Below are 27,172 nucleotides of genomic sequence, written 5' to 3'. Positions count from 1 at the left end.
CAGCTACGCAAGCAGGCACACAGGGCACGTCACCCTCCCAGGTATTTACCCACATACCTATGGCCAGGCTGTGACTTCTTCGATTCAGTAGGAGCCAACACCCACCAGAGCCAACAGGAGTCTGGCTCAAGCAAAAAGGATGTAATTTTGCTTTTTAGTTACCAAGCATTGCATCTAACTGAACCTGCAGCAGGGGAGAAATGCTGATCATAAGCTGATAATTCCTTGTTTAGATGTGACTTAAAATAACTGGCTTTGGGGAGCAGCAGTGCCTCTCCTGATCCCATTGAGAACTGTCCTCCTGCCAACACCGGCTGTCAGTCCCAGAATTACCACTGAGAATGATATCAAAGGCCCGCTATCCCATTTTTTCCATCAGCTGTTGAAGGGATTGAATGAAAACCAACAGCAAGAGCTGCTCTGAGCCACCAAGAGCTGGAGAACCTGACTCAGTTTTAACTCCCCTCCCTGTCTCATTTCAGCACAAGTGGTCAGCCACCGGTTAGCCGAGCTAAGGGGCAGGGAATGCTGCCGTTGAGAGGTGATCATTAAGCCTGTCATGGCACAATTAGTGCTGATGAGATGGGATACAGATGCATGAACTTCCCATTGTGTTTTAAATATATCTGGCTTTCTGTGGATAACCACTTGTTCGTCAGTTCAGGAGATCCATAACCAGCTGTTGCTGTCACATTTCGCAATTTTTGCTCATGATGGAAAAATAAAGCACGTAAGGGGAGGTGTCACTAAAAGAAAGTGATGAATCCTGGCACTGTCAGCATTTTGGATGGCATGAACACATCTCCATGCTTTCAAGAGCTAGTAATCTGTATCCTTGTTACTCATCATCATGTGCCTAACCATAACTATGTTTTTAGTTACATGGCAGCAGAAGTATGCATGTTGTTTTTCAAGTATGAAGAGGCTTTTTCCTTGTGGCTAGAGTCTCCCATGCTAATTTGCCAGCCTCCAAACTTTGATCCTAGTCTAGTGCAACTGCTGTAAGATCAAGGGCTGTGTTCCATGTACCACAACAAGCCATGAAGATGAAGAAAAAAGGGCAAAGGTGATGGAGAGCGGGGGTTATGGCAGCTGAGTTGGAGCACGCGAGTTATGTCCTGGCAACAGCCTGCTCCAGATAAAGTTGAACATAAGAACTAATGTTCTTGCAGGAAGGGAAAAATCAGAATTTTCAGGGGATCCAAGAGTTTAGTTCAAGAGGAGGATTACCTGTTGACCTTTCCTTCCCCAGCACCAGTTTTATTGTGCTCTTCTTTTAAAAGAGCTGTCGTGGAAATGTAACACCTTCCTCTTGAAATGCCAGTGGCAGTTCTCCTGCCTGTGTTTCCAGCTGGGCACAGCTGGGGTGTTCCGCAGCTGGTACTTCAAATATGACTTCTCTGGGATTTATGTTAGCCAATTCCCATGATAGCATAGCATTTATATATATTTCCTAAATCAAGAACTGGGTTCTGTATGCAGGAAGTGTCTCTTGAAAGCCACATTGTAAGCCTAAAGTTGTTTTTTTTAAACTCTTTATTTATGCCACAGGAAATAAAAAAAATGTTAATAGCAAATCTAAGATTACATCCTTTGCATTCTGGATTCAGAGCCTGTCAAGATTAAAGGCTCTGTTTATAAAAGCACTGATGTTGTGTTTGCTGGGATTTTCTTAGATGAAGACTAGTTTTTTCTTTTGTACTTGAGTCTGGTAAATGAAAAGTAGGAAAACCCAGGTTCGCCCAGGACTGACTATAAGGGCTAGAAGCACTTTGGAAGCAGTGCTTTTCAGCAAGTTGGGAGATCATTTGGTGCCTCAAAAGTAAAAGCGTGGCTATTTAGTATTCCTCCAGACAAAAGTTATTACTAAATGTAACATCATAGAACCATCATGGAATGGTTTGGGTTGGCAGGGACCTTCAAGATCATCCATTCCCAGCCCCCCTGCCATGGGCAGGGACACCCCCCACCAGACCAGGTTGCTCCCAGCCCCGTCCAGCCTGGCCTTGGGCACTGCCAGGGATGGGGCACCCACAGCTGCTCTGGGCAGCCTGTGCCAGTGTCTCACCACCCTCACAGGAAAGAATTTCTCCCTAATATCTGACCTAAATCTGCCCTCTTCCAGCCTCCAGCCATTCCCCTTGTCCTGTCACTCCATGCCCTTGTCAGAAGTCCCTCCCCAGCTTTCCTGCGGGCCCCTTTAGGCACTGGGAGGCTGCCATAAGGTCTCCCCGGAGCCTTCTCTTCTCCAGGCTGAACAGCCCCGACTCTCTCAGCCTGTCTTCCTAGGAGAGGTGCTCCAGCCTCTGACCATCTTCGTGGCCTCCTCTGGACTCGCTCCAACAGGCCCATGTCCTTCTTATGTTGGGTTGGATATTTAATCAAACAATTAGACAAGCGTGTTGGGGTGTAATCTGTTCCACATTGCATGATTCTTTGTATATTTGCAGAATAGTATTAATCAATTTCTAAAATCAAACCACAAGCTGGATTTTTTTCTCACTTAAAAAATAACTGCTCTTTTCATGGCATAATGACTATGATGTTGATCATTACCTTAAGTGCTGTGTAAAGCTTTTTTTTTCCCCTGAGTTTTGTTTTTTGAGATATTCAGAGGAAACATTGCTATAAAATCTGGTATCCCTTGCACAAGAAAAATAATGAGGTAATGAGAATCTATAGCTTCTAAAAATAAGTTTCTTAATAAATAGTAGTTCTCAATGGTTTGTACCATGCTTTCTTTGTCTCAGCAAGAACAAAGCAAATGACATCTAATGCCCGTTCTTCTAGCTGATCATATCCTAAGGGCATCCAGATTTCACACATTGATTAGATATTCCACAATATACTTTCCGTAACTACATTCATTATTCACTATTACATTTACATCTCTGTAATTACAGTATTGTCAGAGTAGTGTAGTTCCCTATAACAGGCTTAAAATCTTGAAAAAATAGTGCTCTAATTTGTTCTAAAAATAGTCTATGCTAAACCAGCCCTATTGTTTGCAGACATTTCTAACACATCATTGTGCTACAAAACTATTGCTTTTATTACTTTAACTTACGAGATGAAATAGAATTTGAAGTGTATAATGACTTAATATTTATCAGGTCTGAAATTTTACATCCATGCATATTTTCAAGAAATTAACGAAGACTTTTATTTAGGCCTCCAGATAAGAATGTTCATTTGTACGTGTTTACATAAGAATTAATTACTGCCAAACCCTCCCGTGGTAAACAGCAATACCTTGCTACGATTTAAAACAACCCTGTTGCCTGTGTTAACAATCTATTCTGGAAGGAAAGGGCAGCTGACTCAGTGTATGCAACTGAGCTCTCAGAACTGTCTCCCAGTGCAGAACAGGTTATGTGAGAACATGACCTTGGTGAGCTGTGCTAATGACTATCATTTAAAATTCCAGGTTTTTGTCTCAACTAGAGAAATAGATGAGACAAAATGCCTTTAAAACCAACGCAAATAACACTAAACAAAGTGCGGATGCAATTTAAGCATTTTACAGTGAGTAACTAGGTGATCACTAGGTAAAGTATGTTTAGTTTTTTTCCAAACTGGCATAATTGTGAAAGCTTTATGTATTAAAACCACACATTTTTTTGGCTATAGGAGATCTCTGTGAATACCTGTACTATGGTGTTGTCGGCTGCCAGCTGGCTGCACAGGGACACAGTGCAGTGGTCCTTGTCACTGCTGAGTACTGAACATATTGGCTCAGGAACTTAACTGGCTAGCAAAGACCAGCCACAAACGTATTTTGTGAGTGATTTGTAGTTTGAAAGGATAATTTCATGTTCATTGTCTTCTTGCGAAAGGTAATGGAAGTTTGGACTGGGGTTAGAACTTCTTGTTGTGGGTTTTCTCCAGAAAGGTCCAGCATCCAGTATTCAGGAGGAAATACTGGTCACGTTTAAGCTGGACCATCTTTTCAGGAATTAAGACTTTGAATTATGGTGTTCTCCTGTGAATGTAATAGAGCTTTGGTCTCCTAAGGGAAAGATTTAGGGGAACAATCCCTTAAAAATATTCACCCCACATATACACATTTGCATACATTCTACTTTCATTTCTTAGTAGTGCTCATGTCTTTGAAATATCAGAGGATTGAAGAGGTACAGAATGCAGTCTTCTGAAGAACACCCATATGATCCATTAACTGATGAAGCAAACATTTTGCAGTGATGTAGATCATGGTATGCAGATGTCCTCTTTGTGTGTTGTTAGGCAAGTGTGGTTGTAGTCTTCCTCACGTATGAACAGTTTTCCTTAATCTTAATCCTTTTAATCCTTAGACTTTTCCTGTGTCAGGTGAGGATGAATGCTCCAGGTGCTCCCAGATACCATTGGCCTATTTTCTGTAGACCCAGACCACCTTATATCTGAATTCAGTGTTGTATCATTTTAATCATCAAAGAGATCACACTGTCTTCAGTTATTTATGCCTTTGTAGATTTACTTCAGAATAATGTGAAGACTTAGGAGGATTATAAATCATACTTCATTATTGCACCTTCAGCTGTGAATTCTTGAATGAGACCTTTCTCTTAAATCCTCCTGCCTTTATCTGCATATTTTCTTTTTATTCTCTGTATATTTTCTGATTTTACTTGTTACTGTGAGCGCTCAGTTCTATATGCTTTCTAATGCTTTCTACATGCTTTCTAATGTGTTTTCTAATATGCTTTTATAGCATAGAATGGAATTTTAGTGTATGTAAGTATATCAGTATTGATTTAGAATTTATTTTTCTTTGGGTTTTAAACAGTGATCCCTTTCTCTAATACTGCGGTGGGATAGCCCTAAAATTCATTGATTTTTGCAGTTACTCTGACTGACTTACTGAATTTTGCAACTACTTTATTAAGTGTATAATTACTTTATTAAATATATAAAGCCTAGCTGCTAGAGAAGTTCTGTTTCTTTGTCTACTGTTTCTGATACCAGATTTTCAATCACTAAGTAATTACTATGAAGCAAAGGAGTATGTCCATCAATCAAAACCTAAATAAACCTCCTCATATCATTACTGAGTAACTTGAAGAACAAACGTTCACTTATGCAGTAGGTTGTATGGATTGTCTGATGCAATCTGTAAGGAACACTGTAAATGTGTAACTGAGCAGATCTGACATTCTGCTCAGCATTGCCCAGAAGAACACGTGGACAAATAAGCCTCTGAATAATCCTTGCTTTTACACATGTACAAATGTCATAAATGTGGCTTTAAGGAAATAGTTAAGGGGTTTGCCCTCCCATCTGCTACCAGCATGTCTCAGGTCTACTGCTCTGCTGCTGCCTGGCTGCAGTGTCTTCAAAGTGCTCTACAGGAGTGTGATGGACAAACTGCACTAAATACAACAACCCATTGCCTTGCAGGTGTCAAGCAGCAGACAGCCTGGCAGTGGTCAGCACGGCTTGCAAAATTGGACACCTCCACTACATCCTTAACTTTTTGAAGGATTCCCTAGTTGAGCTTAGTGTAAATCAGTGGGATGACTTCCTTGCTATATCTCTGGCTGGCAGAAAGGAGTTGCTCCCTCCTATACAAAGCACACTGAAAGCTGTTCTTCTGAAGTTTCACAATTCTATTGAAGCATTGCTGTACTGCACTACAAAGGAAATCCAAGTGCATTCAACGAACTTAAGTTTGGCAGACTAAATTTCACAAGTATTAAAATGATTGATTGGTTATGCCAAAATGAAATTAGATGCAGGTGTTAGGATTCAAAAACCCCTGCATTCAAAATCAATTTCATGTATGAATGAATTATGCATTTTAAATAATCAGTCTCTGAGTGTATTGATCAACAGCACCTTTGGGTGTGTGAGTCACAAATGCTTGATTTTTAAATACCAGACCTGGGACTTATTGCAAGAGCTTTCTTTTTCAAAATGTATACTATAGTTTTGGCTCTTACACATCCCACCTGCCTGTTTGTATACAGGGTTCAGCTTTGTGTTTCTAGGAATAATTTGTCTGTAGTTAGAGGTTCATCTTCTGATGAACCTGCAGTGCATGCCTCCATACCTCAAAGGATTTCACAGCTTGCTTCATAGCTTAGGCAGGACTCTAAATTCGTTCACTCCTACCTTTGTAATTCTGTTTTCATTTTCAGTATACACAAGCTCAGTAAAAATTCGGTACTGTTACACATAGTCACGACTTTGTTTCTGAAATTCGGTCTGCTCTGAAGCATCTTCGTTATTTACCTCCACCTAATACCCTAGAGTAAGAAAATGCATTCATTCACCCTCTTTCTGCTTCTCAGCTTGAAAGTTTTCCTGCTGGTTAGGATTCTCAGATCTAAATGTTGTAAGTAATCTTATGCAAATATGATGGGGTAGTAGTGACTTATTAAATAAAATTTCTGAACAGACATATACCTTCTCAAGACAAATAAGCACATTACAAATGTGAGGGAGAAGTTCCACCATGAATGCAGTTTGCATTGGAGACAGGGTAAATGGGGGATATTTTCCCAGAACGCGTCTTGGCTACGTTCAGGCACGTAATTAGGTCATGGTGTTTCCCAAATTGCCAAATACTCTGTAGTTTACCTCAACTTTCTCAAATAACCCCAAACATCCGATTTGCACAAAAGCAGGATTTTAAGCTTCTGTTTTGGAAATCCTTGGCCACGTTTGTTTGTTTCATGGATGAAGTCTTAGAGGGTAAAATGGTTTTGTTTTGTGAAGACATAGTACAGTAGTTGACTAAACAAACCCCGGTGAATAAAAGCAAATGATCAGAAGTCTTTGCAGCCTTCACCTGCTACAGCAGTAAAGTATTCTTGGATTCTTTTAGCCACTCACTGTCACGTTACAGGGTTTACAACTACCAGCTCTATCTGTAACAGTACTTCCTTTACCCTGTTTATTTATTCAGAGTTGCAGAAGAAAGCAACTCTGTCCAGGGAAGTGGCTTTTTTTCCTTCTTCCTTCTCAAATGCCAGGGGGACGCAGGGTAATCCAGACAACCTGGTGAGTCTTACTATGGTGGTCTAAGAAGCAAAAGGGCTCTGTGACCAGTGCTGCTTTAATGAAGAAACAGGCTTAAATCAGTGCCGTGCCCAGGAGAGCCAAGGAGTGTCAGTGGACAGGGCTGCAGCACGTCCAAAGCATCTGTGCCCAGAGTAACACCTGGGCACACAACAAGGTGCCAGGGAGCCTGCTCTGGGTGGCTGCTGATGTACAAGCAGTGTGGAACGCTCAGACATGGGCTCAGACCTGGACTCAAATGTTTTTATGGTCTATTTGATTATTAAATTGTTGTAAGACACTGCTCACTCAGGACATTACTGTCTTTGGACCCCATAGACAACCACCTTTTTTTCTGCAAGCTCGCGTTAGTGTTTATTGATGCTTTTGATTTCTCTTGGCTGCCTTTGACACTGTCAGCTCCACTGTTAGGTTCCGTTGGCCTAGAAAACAACAGGCAGCTTTTCAGCAAGAAAGTTCAAGAGCAGAAATAAAGTCTATTTTTAATCCTTTCTCTGATTTTCCATGGGTGACACAGTTTCTCATAGCATGGCAGTTCCAGGGTGCAGCAGTGTTGCAGAGCATGCCTTGCAGCTTGTCTGACAGATCCTAACTCACTTACATGCTTTCCCCTAGTTGGAAATTTCAGGTTTGGGGGGTTATCATGCTATTAATACCTGATTGCACGCTGATATATCGCACTGGGTTGGTAACATATTTGTGTTATGAGAAAATACAAGTGAGGAATTTAAAGAAGTACTCAAGTGTTAACAAACTGAACTGTGTCAAGTGGTGATAAATTTTATACTATACCCTTGATCACCTTATTATTAATGTCATCAATCTCTCTGCAAAAAGTGGCTCTGGGCATGGCCATATTATCAAATGTTCTACTAAATAATTAATCATTTAGGGCATGTTGCCAGTTTGCTGCTTTCCAATTTAATCATAGCAACTTACTCATTTGTTCCTTTATTTAGAAACAAAAATTTTCAAAGATATAAAAATGAGTCAGATGTATTAATATGTACATGGAGACTATTTAGTATTGAAACCTCATGCTGCTTGCTCTAGAAATGTTTCTCCACCTTTTAAAACAACAGCCCAAAATTAACAGTTCTGACAATGACCACTTCAGGAACACAAGCTGTTTCTGCTGCCAGAACTCGCATCCCAGCTGGCTCTCCCCACCCATTCAGTATTAGCTCAGCCTTCTCTGCATTTTAAGAGGGCATCCAAAATGCCACGCTAAGGATAACTTCAGAAATAGAACATTAAAATGCCAGTTTGATTGCTTAATTAAAAATGTCCAGGGATATGAGTCTGTCTGCTTGTTTGTAGCTAAAACAAACTAAGTTCTAAGCAAACCATTTAAAAATGTTATCTTTTTTTAATTGATTTAATTTAGAGCAATACTGTATTAATTTGTAGCATTCAGTTATTTAATGAGTCATGGAGAAAGTTATCTAATTATAGTCATTTATTTTTCACAAATTTGAAGGTGTACAATGGAGTATATTCTATCCAGACCACGACCTTTGTCCTACCCAAGCCCTTCTTTAATTGCCTCTATTATTTCACATCAGAAGTCAATTTGGGTTTAATTTAACCATATGTACCTTCCTGAAATACTTGATGTTGTTTGTGTCCCTCTAGGGATTTTTAGCTAAAAGATCTCACATCTGTTATATCTGTGACACTGTTGTTTTTCTTCCCCCTCTAGCTTCTTGCTGAGTATCAGTAGGCAGCAGCCTGCTCATCAAAGATTAATGCCAACCTTCCACACTTATTTACCCATTCATAGGCTCTCCTCTTTCAGTGCATCTCGTGGTTTTGTTTTTATTAATTCCCCATGGATATTAGTTAGAATTGGCCAAATATAACATTGGCTTTCTGTTCTCCTTCCTGATGAGTCAGTTGATTGTACTTCCAAATCAGTATTTTCATAAGATCACTTGCAATCTTCCCTGCTATTTACTACTTGCTATTCATTCTCTGCTGTTGATCAAAACATATGGCAGTGTTTTTTTTTTTCCCCTTGACTGCATGCCTGAAACTTTTTAAAAGGGAAAGTGAGAATAGTTAATGAGCTTTTCCTGCTGGAAATTAAAAAAAAACCAACCAAACTCAAGTATTTGTGAATATATGGATGTTGTTAGTAGGAGCCATGAATGTTTTCACAGATACTCCTCTGCTTGAATGCTTTAGAGTGATACAACAACTTCTTTCCTGCCTTTAATTGTGCTATTGTGCCTTTTTATTTAACATATAAATCAGGTACTACTTTAACTTCTCATTTCCTATCATTGTGTGTAGCTTGTATAGGAAAGGTCACTGTCTCCCACAGTCACTAGTGTGTCTTGTGCAGTTCAAATTCCCAATTATAAACATACATTATCAATCATTTTATAGGTGACTATTGTGTCTACTGTAAATCCCCAAATTCTTTGGTTTCCTTACGGGATACTCAGCATGGACTCGTACAAGAAAAGTGTTACACTGTGAATGGCACATTACTCCAGTATCTTCCAAACCCCTGCTCTGCAAAAAACCTACATTTAAGCAAAAAGGTGTGGTAAAATCTCTGATATCATGAAAAACTTTGCCTATGCTATATGGAAACATCAGGAATCTATAAAGAAGGTCGAGAAATACTGAATACATGTAGGAATCTGTTTAAATCAGTATGTTGTTGTTTGTGTACATATGTACGTATTTTTAAACCTTAGGTGTCTCTAAATTTGAAGCTGCTTAATCAGTGTGGGCTGCAGATGATGTTTCTTTCACCTCTGATGCTGAGCTGAATGAGAAGCTGCAGGGATTGCCAGGAATCAGGCTATCCAGCCTGCAGTACTGTCTCCAGCAGCTGCCAGCACCGAACAGTACAGGGGAAAGTTTAAGAAATGTCACTGTAGGCTAATGGATTGGACACAGTTTAGCCTTTTTAATCTAACTCCTTGGAAATTGGTTTAAACATGAATGAATGAAAGCTTCATAACCTGTTAGGATTTACTGGTTAGTTCTAAGATTTTTGTTGTTATTTGAATGGCTTACTCCTGTCTAAATTGTCTTCAGATATGGAATGCACTGCACAGCTTTTCGGGATGTAACAAATGCTCTGTGATGAATATCTGACACTCGGTCCTGCACTGTCACGTCCCACCAAGAGGGAGGGAGAAGCGACTTAGATTCGCTAATTCTCTTGGTTGGAATAGAGTATACACAATACCAGAGGTCTGTAGGTAAACAAAGACTTTTCTTCCATAGTCAGGCTCATGGGTAAATAATTGGGTAGCAGAAATGCTTATCACTTGCCATGCTTATGAAGTTTTATGCTTTACATTACTTATTAGAAAAAGGTAAAATAACAAGAGAAATAAAGAGGGCTGGGGGAGAGAGACTCCTGGATCCAACATCGGGCCTGCTGATGGGTGTGTGTGTGTGTTTGTGTAGGAGCACTTGTCCAGAAGACCTTTCTTTTTTATTTTCATTCTTATTCCCTCCTAAAATGACACTTGCCTTCCTCTTTTATACTTATCCTTCAGTCTGGACCACCTCTTATTAAAATCAGCCTCGCTTGGCATGTAAATTAGCATGCATGCTCCTCATAGGCATGGAGGGGCAAGTCTTTTTAGTCTTGAATTGTCAGTGGTCATGATCTTCCCCTGCCGCATTTACCTTTCCCCCAGTTGGTGCAGAAATCTGCTGACTCTGCTGCTTCTTGGGCCATTATTCACCCTTTGGCAGGCTGTTCACTCTTATCAGTCTTCAGTGCATACAAAGTAACCTTTCCTTTGATCTTGCCAGTGTTTGAGACATTCCTCCAACCCGCTCAGGGGATCTCCACCCCCTCCCTGTTCCCTTAACGAGTTTTGTCTCCTGCTGTTGTTTGCACCCTTCTGAACTTTCCTTGGTGTTAGATTGTTTGTTTTCCCAGTTGGTCTCCTGCACTGCACGCAGGAAGATCCTGCCGGATTTGGAGGGTTGGTATTTGCAGGGCAACGAAAGTACTTGTGCTGCTTTGGTGTCTGTAAAATGCTTGCACGCTCTTCAGTTAGAGGCATGGAGTACTAGTTTGGGTAACAGCTGTTACCTCGATCCAGACAAAAGTCAGTAAGAACCGGGGGACATAAACACCAAAGGCCTTACAATTTTTCAAAAACCTTCTTGCTGGGGTGGTATGTCATCATCAGCTCCTCATTTACCCTGAAGACCTGGGGATACAGCCAATAGCTGTGTCTGTCTGGAATAAATATGGCTAGTTACGCAATTAGCTTTTGGATTTCAAAGAACTCAGAATTTCAGGCAAACTTAAAACACACACATCGATGCACCCTGTAATAGACATAAGGCTGAAATACAAAGTTTACAACAAATCCATGTTTGGAGTTAAAGTTTCTTTGGAATCTCCTGCTCATAAAACTTGATAGTATTCAGATCTAGCAGTTTAATAAGGGTGACATGTAATTTCAAGTTGTGGATTCCATGCATTTCTCAAAGTGAGGCTTTTGCCAAAGTATTTTACTGCTCAGTCGCTGGTGACTACGCAGGAGCAAACAAGAGCAGGGAGTTCAGCATGAGATTTGGTGCTGAGCAAATGAGCTCTGCACTGTCCAGTGCTTTCTCTCCCACCTCCTTTTATGTAAAATCACTTTTGTATTTTTATCCTGAACCTTCCTTGCCTTGAATGAAATGTGGAAGATTGCATGACACAAATCTAGGGCTGCTTTCCTTGTGCTAATATTCACATTGTACTTATTAAGTTTATTCTGCCTCTACCAATGTAAGTAAATCCTCTGGAAGAAAACCACCTGAATTCCCTCCTGTTGCAGAAATACCTACATTTTCCATCTTTGAAAAATGAGTCTCTTTTTCCAAGTCTGCTTATCCTTTCCTACTTTTTCCACTGAGTGAGAAACTGTTTTAAATATAACCTCTCCATACTCCTACCCGTATTTCAGTTAACATCACTTTTGCTTGTGTAGTTCATGATCTTTACAGCTCAGATAACTCCTGTAGATAATGTTTTCCTGCTTTTCAGAACTGTCAGTGACTGTCTCTTCTGTTCCAGTTCTAAGCATGTGGAAGCGTTCTTTCCAGTAACTGAGGTGACTGGCTTGGTTGGTCTTTGGATTAGAAATACAAATGTATTTGTAAATATACATTTATAACAGTGTATCTTGTTAATCTGCTTTTAGTAAGAGTGATTATATTCCTTGCCTCTTGAAGACCCTGCAGAGATAACCATAGATACCAACAATGCTTCTTCCTCTGAAACGTAGTATCTGTGAGGGGAGAGGAGGAAAGACTGTTTGTAGGACACATGGTGTGGTCAGCTGCATAGTTTCTAAATGGTATGTAGGACCTCAGTGCCTGACGATCTGCAGGTAAGGGTGTGTTCAGACTGCTGCCCTTAGCATTGCAGTCCTGCTCTCCTCTTTGTCGTGCCGTGCAGCTCAGATTGCTGGGTTGTTCAGCCCGAAGGGCTGTGTGACAGGAGCACTTTACCTGCAGAACAGAGGAAAACAAGCCTAACCCTTGCGGCAATGGTGGCTGCCACCACTGCAGGCACAACCCGCTGTAATTCAGTCTTCTGGGCTTTGAAACCTTCTTCCCATTTGTTGTTTTTATTTTGCTTATCTTTGGCAGGTGCTCATTTATTTTGTCCTTCAGCATTGTATTAGGCCGCCAGTTAAATTAAAACCTTTAATTCTGGAGGAATATTTTCAGGATCTGGATGAGTCAATATTGATAAAAGATGTCCTTGGTAACTGCTAAATAGGAAGGAACCAAGTCTCAAGCAAAGCAAACCTTGCTCCAAGTGCCGCCAGCTTTGAAGGCAGTCAGCTGAGATGATCTTCGTTCCATTCTGTCAGCAGAGATCCACGTCACAAACCTCTGCAGCAACCACCGCTAATGACACCTCTATTTACAACCTCAGACTCCGTAAAATCTTGAGGGCAACCTTAAACGCTGAAGCCCTTGCTGCAGCCCTGGATTTTGGGCCGAGGGCCGAGGCAGCCCGGCAGGCGGAGGCCAGCGTGCCTCACCAACTCCTCTGAAGGAGCTATAAAAGGTCAACTTTCTACCCAAGTTACTTAGATCTGGAGTTTTGTACCCCTCCCCCCAAAAATATAAAACTTAACATGCACCAGGGCTCCTGCCAGGATCAGGTAACTGTGCGTATTCCTGCACCCAAGGCAAAATTAACGTTTGACACCACCCACGCGTTTACGCCGTCACTGCGGGAGCTCCTGTCAAAGTAATGAAATTAACGGCGGACCAGAGGTAATTAACAGGGGTTTTAATAGAGATGGATGACACCCCGACCCGGGTAGGAGGAGACCAGTGGTTGGCAATGGCGGCGCCCCGCCCCACGGCCGCCCCTCGCCTCAGCGCGGCGGGGTAGCGGGGCGGCGGGCGCGCAGGCGCGGCGAGTCTGACGCGCGGCAGGGAGCCCTCCCGCCCGCCCTCCCCTCGCCCCGCCCCCCGCCGCCGGTGACCTGTAGTAACCCCTGTCCGGCCGGGCCCGCCTCCCCGCCATTCCTCGGGAGCCCGGCCCCGCGCGCCACCCTGCTCCGGCCAACCAGGAGGCGCCGTGCCGCATACGGAATGAGGGCGCCCGGTGGCGGCGGGCTGCCCAGCCGCGGCTGAGCCCAGCCACTGGCGCGGCGCGGCCGGGCGCGCGCACTCGGGCCGCGGCGGCGGGAGCGGCCGCGCCGGGGCGGGTAGCGTGCGGCCCGCAGCGTGCGGACGCCGGCCGCGGGCGTCCTCTGGGCCGGGGCCCGGTAAGTGCGGGGCGGCGGGGAGGCCGGCGCGGGGGTGGCTGCGTGGCCCTGCGCCCGCCGGCAGCGAGCCCGGCCCCGCCGTCCTGCGGGGCCGCCCGAACAGGCGGCGCCCCGCAGGGGCCTCCTGGGGCCGCGGCCCGGCCCGGGGCGGGGCGGGCTCCCGCCCCCGCAGGGGCGAGCGCGGGCGCGGCGGCCATCCGGGCCGCGGTGGTGCTGAAGCGGCCCGGCGGGGTGGGAGCCGCCGCCAGAGCCGCCCTGGGCCCGGCCGGCGGCGAGGGGCGGCCGGCTGCGCGGCGTCGAGCACCCAGCGGCGGCCGGCCGGCCTCCACGCCGCTGCGAGGCGGCTGCCGCCTTCGCGGGGCGCCGGGGCGCAGGGGAGCGGCTTGCCGGCTCCTCGGCGCGATCGCGGGCGGTAACGGGCGCTCTTTGCTGCTTTTCTTTGTGTTTCGGCTCTTACGGCCCGGGAGGAGGGGGAAGCGCGATGTGAGGCACAGCGGGCCGGGTCCGGGGGCCGCCCCCCCCCCCCCCCCCCCCCCCCGCAGGTAGCCGCCGCGCCTGGGGTAACGGCCCTGACGGGGGGGGCCGGTCCCGGCAGTGCGTTTGCGCGGCCTCGGCGTGCGGCTGGCGGCGGGTGGGTGCGTGTAACGTGAGACCGGCGGAGCGGGCGGGGGCACCGATCCGGATTGACCGGTCGCGTTGTACCGTTGTGTCTCCGGTTTGTGGGGCTGAGGGGCGGCCCCTTGGTGCTGGCTGGCGCGGGGCGGCGGAGGGGCGAGCGTGGAGGGGTCGGTTCGGATCGCTCCGTGAACGGCGTGAGGGTCACCTGGAGAGACCCCGCCGCAATCCTTGCGAAGTGAGCAAACGGTGAACTTCAGGAAGAAATTAAAGGGGTGGCTTGAATAAAAATAGCTTTAAGGTTGTTTGAGCGCTGCTAGGTATATTTTTTTATTTAACTTGTTGAAGAAATAACCCCCACAAAACATGTTATAATTAGGTACGACAACTGGTAGGTACTTTTTTAAAATGAGAAAATGAGAAGTACTGCATTTTGTTTAGAACTACCAGATCCTAGAACATAGGAGTGGGGTTTTTTTTTTGGTTTTTTTGCCTATGAAAAGGACTTGATAACACCAAGTGTGAAATTTCGGTGTTTAAAGAGCCTCACTCTCTAACTTTGATAGTGCTATTACAAATACAGACTCTGTGGAAAAAGAGCAAAACCAACAGTAAATGACTTTGAGTACTTTCAAAAGTCTGTTAAGGGTAAGGGCACGAGTTTTTACTTGGGATGTTTTGGAATATTATGGAGGTCCTAAGGAATATTTGAGTTGACATAAAGCATTTTGAGTTATATTGTTCGAAGTATCGTGTAAAGAAAAAAGCACAAAGTGAAACCAAAATGACTTAATAGGATTTTTGTCCGGTTACATTCTGCTGTAGAAATAGTCTTTAGAAGAGTGGACTCAGCATCTGATTGCACAGATACTCACTATGGCATATGACCTACCCCCCCCCCCTCCCCCCCAGGATAAAAAGTAAAAGTCAGAAATGGTAGATAGATTATCAGGTCTTAATTATGTCCTAAGAGCAAGATTATCATCTGGGTGCACTCATAAGACTTAATACTCATAACCATCTGTACCACTGAGAGAGCAAGCACATCTCCTAGTATTTGCTTGCTGCGTGCTTTGAAAAGTTAAGGGAAGACATTGTTAAGCCCGGTAATTCCTCCTCGTCCTGTGGATTTATGCCTCAAGAATGGTTGAAGTTGGACATTGTGGCTGAAAGACTTGATTTTCTTTGTAGTTGTTCAGTGTGTTTGTTAGTCCCTAGAAATAGGAGATAGGTCCAGATCTCACGGTTTGTATTTTCAGTTTTGGTGACTGACAGACAGATTTGAGTGGATCTGCTGATCTATGTGGCCAAAAATTATGAAGCACATAACATGCTCAGCCTGTGGTATGGATCCAGTCCCTGTTGGCTGGTCAAGGAAGCAAGCTTCTTACTAATGGAAACAGAATCCCTTGGAGAAGCAGACCTAATGAATTTATGTTAAAATAGCCTGTTTGATCCTCAGTAGCCTGTCATTTGGTTCTGAAAGTTGTGCCATCCCTAGCTGTCCAGTTCCACTCAAAGTAATCATGAAGATGACAAACCTCAGCCTCAGTATTATTCTGCATATTTTACAATCTCGTATCTGTTGGTGTACTGCGATATTTTGAGAGAGAGAGCACTTAACAGCTGTGGACAATGGTAGGTTGTCCATACCTGTGCATCTGGAGCACTCTGAGGCTTTGACAGAAGCGCTGTTCAAGTCCTAAAAAAAAGGTGTCAGGGCTGTGGTGTGTTGAATCTTGTTCCTCTTTGCAGAAGTGTTGATGGGTGGTTCCCGTCTTCCCTGCCCCATCTCTCTTGCTTGGAGGATTCTGATTACGCAAGACCACTAAGCAGAGCATGTTGGGCTGAGTATGCTGGTATGTGTAACTTCTCAATTTATGATACTGTTATAAAACCATAATGTCTATGAGAAATAAGTTCTTAAATCCAAGAGATGTGGTTCAGCCTGGAGCCTAAGAAAATCAGAATGGTATTCGCTGGAAAACTGATAGCCTTTGAAGAACTAGAGGAAATGTCTTCACGCTTGACTTAAAGCATGGTGTGCTCTTGCCAAACTAGTGAGCAATTAAGCCATTGATTCCCCCAGCCCACATTTGGTGCTAATGTAGAGCGTTAATTCCTGCTTTTTGTAGACCAGTGAATGGTAAAAATTAGGTCTTCAGTATGATTATGGCTCAAACCAGTGAATTGTCAAGACATCTGGAACAAAGCATAACACAGAGCTCAGGACAGAATGTGAGCGCGCAATGGATAAAGCGTTCTTGTTCGAAGAGATCCAGCTAGGGAGTAAATTTCCAGAAGGTAGTGGTAAGAACTGAATCCTGAATTGTTTAGAAATCTATATTTTCTTTAAAAATACATCTTCCAATGAGAGAGTAACTAAACTAAAACCTGTCCTGACAAAGAAGCTGCTGGTTACTGCCACGGTGACAAAACTGAAGGAATAACGCAGTCCGCTGCAGTGTTACCAGACCTTAAAGACCAAATTCAGGTGGCCTGAATTCCACTCAAGCCCCTTTTCTCAGCCAATGGAGAAATCTAGTTGGTTTTGGAGAGCAATTTGGATAATTTATGTAAGATGCTGAATGGGTACTGCCTGAAAGCCAGCTAATAAGAAATAGGAGACAGAAGGATTTATGTGGAATTTAGGCCATCTGAATATGGCCCTAAGATGCGATTTAGTGCTACTAAGTAAGGTGTATTAACACTAAGACGACTTGGCTTCAATTTCTATCCATTTCATCTGCTGCTGATTACTAAGCAAATTTACCCTTTAAACAGCTATTTAGGGGTGGGGGCTGCCTGGCCCTGTTCCCTGGCAGCAGCAGGGCCTGGGGCTGGCCGGGGGGGGCCAGCTGTGTGTGGAAGGCCCTGGGGGCCATGGTGGACAGCAAACTGAGTGCGGGGCAGCCGTGTGCCCTCGGTTACAGGAGCACAGCCAGTAGGTCAAGGGAAGCGATTACCTTCTTCCACTCAGTGCTTGTTAGTTAGACCATATCCAGAATACAGCATCCAGCTGTGCTGCCTGCCCCCCCTGCCCCCCCCCCCACCCCGAGGACAAGAGATGTTGATAAACTATGCTGAGCTCAGTGGAGAGCTACCAAGATGGTGTAGAGGTGTGAGCTTTTGCCATGTGAGGTGAGCAGGGGAACTGTGCCTGTTGTTGAGCCTGGAGAGGAGGCGGCTTGGGGGGCCCTTCCAGCACCGATGGGGAGGCTTTCAAGAGAGTGAAGTCAGGTTCTTCACAATGGTGGGAGGACAAGAGTCAGCAGGTGTGAACTGAAGTTGAAGGGGTCTGTGTCTATAAGGTATTTCTCACCATGAGGTCAGACAGGCAGTGGGACTTCCTACCCAGAGAGGTTTTGCAGTCTCCTTCCCATGTGATTTTCAAAATCCGACTGGATAATGCCCTGAGAAGGCAGGTATGATCCCATGGGTGCCCCTGCTTTGAGCTGGAGGTTGACCCAGAGGCCCTCTGAGGTCCCAAATTATCCTATGGCTCTGTTTAGTTTCTGCCCACAGAGCAGTTGCAGTGGAAGTTGGTGAGCCAGCTTATTTAGGACTGCATGTGGTCTGGCAGGGCAGGTTTACTCATTATACTTGGAGGATTATAGCAGGCACTCAAGCCAGTCTTAAGCAGCTCTCAAGTGGTGGGACTTCACTTGTTTAATTGTGCAGTTAGAGTTGGAAGAACTGCTCTTCATCCTGAGATCCTGATCTGTATCAGGGTTTGCCATGTAGTAAGGCCTGAAGGGCTTTCGGGGGTTTCGATGTTCTGAGATACAGTTTGGGATCTAATGGTTTTGAGGATGTTGAAGGAAATCATCTGGACAATGCCATATATATCATAATTGTACCTCCTGAATGGCTGTTACTAAATCCAGGACTATGGGGGGGGGGGCGGGAAATGTACATCTCTCTGATGGAAGCTCAAACCTTAGTATGTTTTACTTTCCAAATCAATTAGAGAAAAGCTGTTCAAAACTCAAAATGGTTTTAGCATCAGCCCGTTTCAAAACTTGCAGCAGTCTTTACTGGTATTCCCTTAGGAGGGAATTACTCGAGTGAGCCTGCAGCTTGTGGGAAGTCATGGGGCTGACTTGGTGTCTGTAATCCTGGAGGAGGAAGAGGAGGTGGCAGCAATTTGTCAACATGTGCGTTGGGAAGTCTTTTCCCTTGGCATTTGTGAGTCTTGTTAATTACGGAGGTGTGTGAGTTAGTTACAGCATCTGAAGTGGGACAAGCTGGCTTCTTAGTTTTCTAAGTTTCCTGAAAAGCAGGGAAGATAGGATTATTGCAAATTACCGACTTGCAGTTTTTCACTGTTGATAGTGGAAAACAACAATAACAAGCTGCAAGCCTTTTCCAATTTCACTTACAATTGGAAGCCTAGTGCTGTGGGTATCATCCTTATCCTGAGTGCTTGTATCTACTAGGTGAAACCAGTATGAGACCTGGAAGGGGGAAATATATAATGAATGTTAGAAGTGACTTGGTGAAGATTAAGCACCAGAATAGAAGTAGTACTGCTCTGCCAGATCCAGTTCCCCATCTATTTGCTGTGTGATGTTACTGTCTGTGTAGAGCAGTCCTGTGATAAACTCATAAGGGTGCTGTGAACTGAAAACCATAAAATCAGGTTTTCTGCATCTTTGTAGGAAAGACTTTTCTGCCTTTCCCTTACTGCTGGCCAGGACAGCGTATGGAGTGTGCCTCATTTTGTTTAGATTGACTACATGTGAGAAACCTTGACCATCTGCAGGAAGGTTTTGCATGGGTCTGGGTTCTTTGCTTCTTGACCAGAAGACTTCAGAGCAATTAGTGCAGTGTTATACATCAGTGCGCATGGTGACATAAGCTGCAACATACAGTATGATTTCTACCAACCAAAGTTTTAAGACAGTATCTGATGTGGTCTGTGAAACAGTGGAGCATGATCAGTGGTTGTTCCACCAAACTATTACCAAAATCAAAGTTGATGGGATCATTCTGTGAAAACCTATGAAAAATGTGGAAGGAGGAGCATCGGTGGTTAGTTTTTAAAAGTTAGATGTGTATGTAATTTGTGTTTAGTAAAGAGGGTGTCTGTCTAGTTTGTGTTTTAAGTATGTGGGTATGGAGAAAGGCAGAAGGGAACAGGAAGAGCAGGAGTTGATGGATTTGCAGGAGGATTTAAGTGGTTGTGTGGAGCGATGTGTCTGCAGATTCTTTGAGGTTTTATATGTTTGGTGAGTGTTGAAGAGTAGAGAGGTAAGGTATAGGAGGGAGACTGGTCCCAGTAATGTTCAGGCAGGCCCTGACTATGTGGCAGAATGTGTGTTCAGTCTGTTCCGCAGCAATAAGGTCACAAACAACTTGGAAAGTTCTGTCACTGGGGCTTGTCAGTCATTTATAGCTGCAGTTAGGTTGATCTGATGGAGTACTGCTGCACTGTATTCTTTCAGGGAAGCTGTGAATAGAAAATGATTTTTCCTAATGAACAGCTTTGAGTTGTCTAGAAAATATTTTACAGTTCTGCAGTGCTGATAACTGTGTACATTTTATTTCTTTTTTCCCCCCGCATTGTGGGGGCCGGGGAGGAGATGCTTATGGAGATTTTTATCTAGTTCTCTTACAACGTGCACAAATAGCTTAACCTGATAACATCCAGTACTTTCAAGAACAAGGTACAAATCTACTTCCTAGTCAAGCATGGCAGGGCTGTGTCGTGTGTGGCTGTCCTAGCCGCAAAGCCAAGGCTGTTAGTGCGTGCTGGAAGGTGGTGTGAGGGTTTTTGATCAGGCATGCTAACTAAAGTAGACATTCATAAAGAAACTTGTGACAAATTTTGTTTTAAAAAAATCATTTACCAATAAAATAAGTTTTATTAAAAAAAAAAAAAAAGATAAAATGCTCTGTCCACATCCTGTGTTACACATTCATTTGTGCAGTTCTGGTCAGGTCCAGGGAGTGAAAGAACAGAGAGATCTGCTAGCCTGACTTTTCTTCTATACTCTGTACATCTAAGATAATGATAGTCTGAGTACAGTGGTTGAAATTGTATGTATTTTAATTATGTTACTAGCTTAATCTTTCGTGATTCTTTTGGGGATTATTTTTTTTAAATGCAAGATGTAATTCTTCGGGTTTTGAAATGTTAGTGGCTTGTGAAACATGAAATATTTTGTTTATATTCTTCTAGAAATATTTAATAGTTTATTTTGAACTTCCAGCTTGTCAGTTTGTATTAATCTAATCTGACCATCTGTATAACACATGCAAAATAATTTTGCCTGAGAATATTCACAAAATTCCTGGAAATGCTGTTGGTACTATGGTACCTTTCTTTTTAAGAAATGTTCTTATTATAAAAACCTAGCATTGAAGGCTCTACCCAGCCAGGTGCTTCAATAATTTGGTCAAATTTACATAATCGGAGTGTAAGGTTGTGTTTGTTTTCCCTGAATAGAAATACAGGATTCCCTTCTGCCAAAAATCCCATCTATCTGTAACACTTGTATACTGATTCTGAACTATTGACTTGAATTATCTCCTGTGAGGACTTCGTTACCTCTTCACCTTCATCCCCTCCAGTCCATATCTGTGGGCACTGGATGTTGTCCTCTGGTTTTCAACACCTGCATTTGTAAGTTTTGGTTTTAAGGGTGACACATAAGGACTTGGATCTGAGGACCACGCTCCTTTTAACGCTTCTTCACCTAGAATGAAATGGCCTGTAACTTAATGAGTCCTTGTTTTGTGTTTGTTTCATGTTATGCAATTGTTGGGCATGTTCATAACTGATCCTGTCTTGCTTTGCTTACAAAAAAGAGAGAATAATAAAAAGAGAAAAAAACGTTACTCATTCTAGTGTGATGGAGGAGAGAGGTTGTCCTGATACTCTTCTAACTAAGGTTAGAAAACAGGTTGATAACTCAAACGAGCAGGGTAGGCATCCTTGTGCCACGCTTAAATAAATTCTGGTGCTGGATTTTGAACAAGGGAGCCATTTCCCCAAGCAGTGGAGATGTAAAACCTACATAAAGCAAATCTTCAGGAAAACACTGCATTTGAAATACATTTTTTTCCTTTGCTGTTTCTTTTTTTTTGGGTAATATTGTATTCCCCGCTGTCCCTAGAATTTCAGAGCAGCCAAGAGAAATAAAAACCTTTATAAAGTGGTTTGCAGTAAAACAGCCTGCTTGCTAGTCTTTCTGTAACTTAAGCTTTTGTGTGATTCCCCATGGGTCACCCGTCATTTTTTGAGCGCAAAGAAAGAGTGCTATCTGCCCATAAATACATGGGGGAACGAGGTGGAAGCAGCAACAGCTGAAACCTGCTTCTGTGGTAGCCTTCCTTGGACCTCATAAAGCGCCTAATTCAGGAACTGTTTTTGGCCGGCTTTGATGTTGCAGAGAACAGGACTGTGCATCTGTGACAAAAGTGGAGACGTTCCTAAGTAGCTTCCAGGTGACATTCCTTTTGGGAACTTGGCATTTATGGTGTCATGCTTGTATCCATAGGAGACATTTGCTTAAGTCCTATTTCTACTGATTGACTATGTGTGCAGCATTCCTAGTGTCTTATAAATTGGTTTGGTTTAGTTTGAGCCTTTCTGAAATCTAAAGTTAAGTAAGCCAAGTAATTTTTTGACATTAGATTCTGAAAAATACTAGGAAAGGCAATTTCTGTGCATTGCAGTATAGTTGGGGTGTATGTTCAAATATAAATAATCTTAGAGTATTTATGTTATACAGCTTTAGGAGTCTAGAATAATCATCTAAACCTGTGTGTTTAGGAAGTGGGATTTCACAGATACTAATGTAGGCAATGTAAGAAACAAAGACAATGCTTTTGACAATAGATTTATAACTTTTGGTAGAGGTAGGATTACTAAAAGTGGACTTAAAAATTGCATATTCACAGAACTTTGAATGAGTGAATTTCATTTCTCCTTTTCTGTTTGTGCTCAGGAAAAGCTCCACAAGTTATCTTCTGCATATATATAGTTGCTGGGGTGAAGTACTGCTTTCGGTATGTCTCGCTTAGTCCTTGCGGAGAGGTTCACTTCATGAGGTATGAAAAACCCATTGAGTCTTGTGCAAGGGTTGGCTTGAGGCAGTGCTTCCTGGGTCTGGGACTTCTACAAATCGTGTTCATGTTGCTTCTCTGCTGTGTGGCTTGCAGGGGGGATCTCCTCATTATATTGAAAGTGAATGTTAACAAAGCACAGTGTGAAGCACGCATGTGAGTTTGGGAGTGTTAATCTTTCCCTGAGAAGGTAGTGGTCCCCTCTGAGGGAATTGTAACTTCTGCAGCTGGCTGGAGGGAGAGGGCTTGCTCCTGTTCTGGAGATGCGGTCACCCCAGTGGAAAGTTGCAGGGGGTATGTGGTGGTGGTGGTAGAGAAAAGCAGATGCTACCCTGGGAGCTTGTTCATCAAACTTTTTTTTTTTAGTAAATCTTGGTAGATGATTGGACACAGTGGTGGTGTTTAAAAAACTAACAAACCCAAACACACCAAACCCCAAGCAATTAGAACCTGAAAATGTATTTATCCTTCAAAATAGAAAGTGTATTGACAGAAAGTGTACTGAAAGAGCTGTTGACAGATTAATTGGTGATATATCCCACTCTATCAGTTTGATAGCTTTCATCAAGCTGTGGATGTCTTTATTATTTTGAAATGTATTGTAAGATTCCCCTGGAGAGTGTTGCTCATCTGGCTGATGTTTTTCTTGTGAGGAACTTCTCTAAAAACTTGGAATAAATACTTTACTTTTTCTTTTTAAGCCTGTATCATAATTTTTGTTTTCTCAGTTTTGTGTTGTTGCTTGAGTGTATTTGTTTGCTACTTGCTCTTTAAAGAGGTTCCAGCTTAAAGTTGTCCCTAACAAAAGCACATCAAGTAAAGAAGAAATGTTGCAGAAAGAAGGTGAAGACAATATAAATACATGGGCTTACCAGATTTTGGAGCTGGCCCCCTGGTAATTTAAAAAAATGAATATAGGATAATGGGTAATAATTTTTACTGTCACGCTACATGAACTCTTAATTAATCTAAAAGTAAATGTGAATTTGTATGCATGTATAGCCTCTGTTAGAGAAAAAAACCAGAAGCACCTTTACTGCTAAAAAATTTCTGCTGTCGTTACGTAAGTTTTTTGTTCTGATGTGCCGAATGCGTAACTAGAATACAGCACACAACCAGACAGTATATGGCAGCAGAACGTCTACTACTGTTTTGATTTCGAAGAAACAAACAAGCCAGGCCTGTTCACTCCTTAGCATTTCAGATTTCCCAGAATTTACAAAACTGATTTGAGGCTGTGTTTTGTGGTAGAAAATGGCATATCAAACCATGGTCCTTCCTTGCATTCAAGTGGAAAGCAGGGTCTGCCTCCCAGTGGAGGTACTTGGGAGGATTGTCTTGAACAATTGGAAAATTATTGTTAGGAGTTTGGAGAGTGATAAACTGACAGCAGTAACTGCGCTGTTACTCCATTTTTCCAGTAGCCAAAGGCTGAGGGTAATGATGGAACCTCTAGTTTATTTTTATGCAGTCATTTTTCATACTGTGTGTGGAGCAGTATTGGTTTATTTTGTATCTGTGGTTTTAAAAATCTAGCGGTATACTTGGGAAACTGGTGTTTTTGTCTCTGACAGTTAATTTGCAGATACCAAAGTTACTCAGAGGTCTTCTCCAGTAGTAAGGTACTTTATCCATTGACACAATTGTGAAAACATTTAGTTTAGTTTGGCATTAAATAAATCTCTTAAATGCTCTAATAAATGCTTATGAGAAGGAATAGAAGCAGTGTATTGGCAGTATCTGATAAATCAAAGTGCCTGAAACGAAAATTGTTTGCCATGAAGCAGTATTGTGTAGTGGGAGGAAAAGGAGACAAAAGATGTAGGAGCACTGGATTATGTTCCTGGCATAGCTGGTACTTTGTTGAGTGACTTTGAATAAATGTTTTTATCACGCCATGTTCTTGTCCGTATTAGTAGTAACAGTGATGTTAACTTCTTGGGAAGTGCTTTTGAGTTTGCTGACAGTAATTATTACTCTTATTAATGGAAGATTTATTAATCAATTCATTAAATATTTAATCTGTCTTGTATAAGTTAATTTTTAAACTTATTTAAGGAAAATAAATTTTAGAATGTTTTTAATAGGAAAATTCCTAAGATGCAGAGTTGCAATGGGGTTCGCATTTTCAGCTGATTTTGTTGTCTTGGAAGGGTATTTGTGTTGTAGGTAACAGTAGCTTTAAGGAGTGCTTGTTCAATGTCGCTCCTGAATTAGTGCTGAATCCGTTTTGATTTAGTTTTACTTCCCTTTACCTGTAACAGAGGTTTAAACTTCAGTTTGTAGCCCTTGCAGTCAGACTGTGTATTGGAAGTCACATAGTTTTTAGGAAAATAAAGCTGGCTGTCTGCTTTGCGATTGTCACTTTAGCTTTCAGGTCCTCATGCATATTACTGTCCTTTTGTTGAAAGCAGAGGATACATTTACAAGTGGGAGCCTCTCACTCTCCTGCAAGGTGCAGTGATATTTCATACAAGTGGGGCATGGAGGTACCTAGAAGAGGTTGATGGCAAATGGATGTTTTGAATACCCGCTTACCATTACCTTTTTATCAATAACTGGATATACCAAGGATCCATTTAAGAGGAGGTGCAGTCTTTGCCCTCAGGAAGTGTCAGCTGCTTCTGTCTAATTTATTTCTGCGCTACCATCTTTGTCTCCCCGTTGTCTGTCACCACGAGGTACCTCGCCTCTTGGTGTAAATGGGCCTACTAAGAGGAAAAGAAAATAATAATGTTTTGCAAACCTTTCTAGATAATAAAACTATTTCTCTTGGTTTAGTTAATATAGTAGAAAGTTTCTCTTTAGGGTAAATGACTTCTTTGGTTCACATAATTCCTACCCTTAGAGTATGTTGATGTCTGACAGGTACATAATAATGTTTTTGTCCTAATAACACACTTTATGGCTCCCTTTGAAGGAAATAGGGGTATCATTTTATAAACATAGCATTGAGATGTGAAGGACGTAACTTAAACCCCTTTGTATTTATAGGAATTCTTAATAGCCCACATCCAAAGTTTAAAGGTATTCAGGCTGTAGCACTTGAAACCACCAAGGGTGAGCTCCAAAAAAAGTACGTAATGAGATCATTAGTAGTGAGAGCAGAAGGTTAATCCTCCAGACCACAGCTCTTCTCTGATCTCACAGTACCAGTGAGGACCAAGTCACAAAGCGTTTTGCCTGTGGGTCTGTGCTGGTCTTCCTTCTCCTGCAGTGAGTGGAGGTTTGACTTGGAGCATGACTGCCAGGCGTCTTCCCTCTCCTCCTCCAGCTGTGTGTTCCCCCTTCGGGCTGGCATTAACGTCTGTCTATTCATGGTTACCCAGTTTGAGAAGGCGGAAGAATAACTTCTTTTGTAGTGCTAATTTTCTGTTGATTTAGCTGCCTGCAGTGACTCACCCTAGGCTCAAGTAAGTTCCAAAGTTGATACAAAGGAAAATCCACCCTTCTGCCCCGAGAAGGAGAGGGTTTAAACTGGATCAGCAAGCTAATCTGATTCCTTTCTAGCCACACAGGCACTTGTGTGTTGGTACAATGGAGGGAAAGAGCTGGATTACATTTTGGAGATGAACAGTCTGTTTTTATTAGCAGCCCAGCGTTAAATCTGCTTGAGCCAAACTGAAACCATACCCTTCGGCTGGGGACTTCATGAGCAGCCTTGCCTGCCCCAGCAGCCTCTGGGATGCTGACCTGCGGAACCGGGGCGCTCCAGGTCGTGATCAGTCTTTCCTGATGGTCTGTGTGTGCCCTTGTGCACTTTTCGGAAACAGTTGTGCACAAGAAGCTCCCGAGGTGCCATCAGGGCTGGAGTTCAGTTGTGGGTTTCATTACGCAGGAGCCTTGTGGGGGGGTGAGCGGTGGGAGCGGGAGTGCGGCGGTGGCCCCGGCAGCCCCCCGCTGTGGGTTGGTGAGTCCCCCCCGCAGAGCGGCTGGGGGTGTTGGAGGAGCCCGAGAGTTCACCCAGGGTTGCTGGAGAGCTGGGTCACAGCTGGGGGCTGCAGGGCAATGTGAACAAGGTAGCTCGGAATTACCCTAGGTGTGCTTGCCTAGGTAGTTATTCTCCCCACGTCCTGAAAATCTGTGTCCTTTTGAGAGAAAAGCCGTAATCAGTAGTAATGTTGGCCTCCCACTGTGCCCTGTTCTGTGGAAGCGAACAGCAGTTTGCAACATGGGTAGCAGCGAGGAGGGGGGAGTCCAGGGAGAGACCGGTTATCTCGTGTTCAGCCCTTGGAGTGAGGAATCAAGGACTGGAGAGGATGTGGGAATTAATTTCATTGTGGTCTGCCTGCTTGAAAACGTTTAGTGAAAGCCTCCGGTGGAGTATAGATCAGGCTGTTACAGCTATGCAATCCTGTTCTTCTAGATCTTTCTTTAGCAAAGGCTGTTTAATAAACTATAACAAGCCCTGAATGGTCAGGTGGAGCTGCTGAGGACAGTTGGGCTGCTAGGTTTGTTTCCAATGGGTGGTGGTAAACCACAGCATTGGTGCACCAAATGTTATTTCTTTTTTTCCCCTCCCTGTTGCAGGCAGATGTCCTTTTGGGCAGAGCTGCGGATCTGTTCCCAGCTTGACTCGGCAGAGGCAGTCCATTTTGGAGCAGGACTGCTTGGTGGAGCGTGTTGTGGATGTTGGAGAGGTGTGGGGAAGGGCTCCCTTGCTCCAGAAGCGATGCTGAGACCCAGGCAGCAGCTTG

At 43.4% G+C, this 27,172-nt stretch overlaps 1 protein-coding gene across 5 annotated transcripts in view; it reads left to right on the top strand.

Moving 5' to 3' along the window:
• The first annotated feature begins 13,630 nt into the window (after positions 1-13,630).
• Positions 13,631-27,172, top strand: part of ACSL3 (acyl-CoA synthetase long chain family member 3) — a 53,514-nt gene continuing 39,972 nt past the window's right edge. The window contains exon 1 of one of the 5 annotated variants that reach the window (XM_080409025.1): positions 13,631-13,787. The gene's annotated coding sequence lies outside the window, so the exon portion shown is untranslated. Of the gene's footprint in view, positions 13,788-13,952; positions 14,200-15,328; positions 16,262-17,538; positions 22,461-27,172 lie in introns of those variants that run through there. The other 4 variants (XM_080409021.1, XM_080409024.1, XM_080409022.1 and 1 more) reach the window with 4 other exon arrangements.

The sequence above is a fragment of the Falco punctatus genome (assembly GCF_963210335.1).
Source record: "Falco punctatus genome assembly, chromosome: 13".
NCBI lineage: Eukaryota > Metazoa > Chordata > Aves > Falconiformes > Falconidae > Falco > Falco punctatus.
Note: the sequence above shows the minus strand (reverse complement) of the source record. Positions and strands in the feature narration are given on the sequence as shown.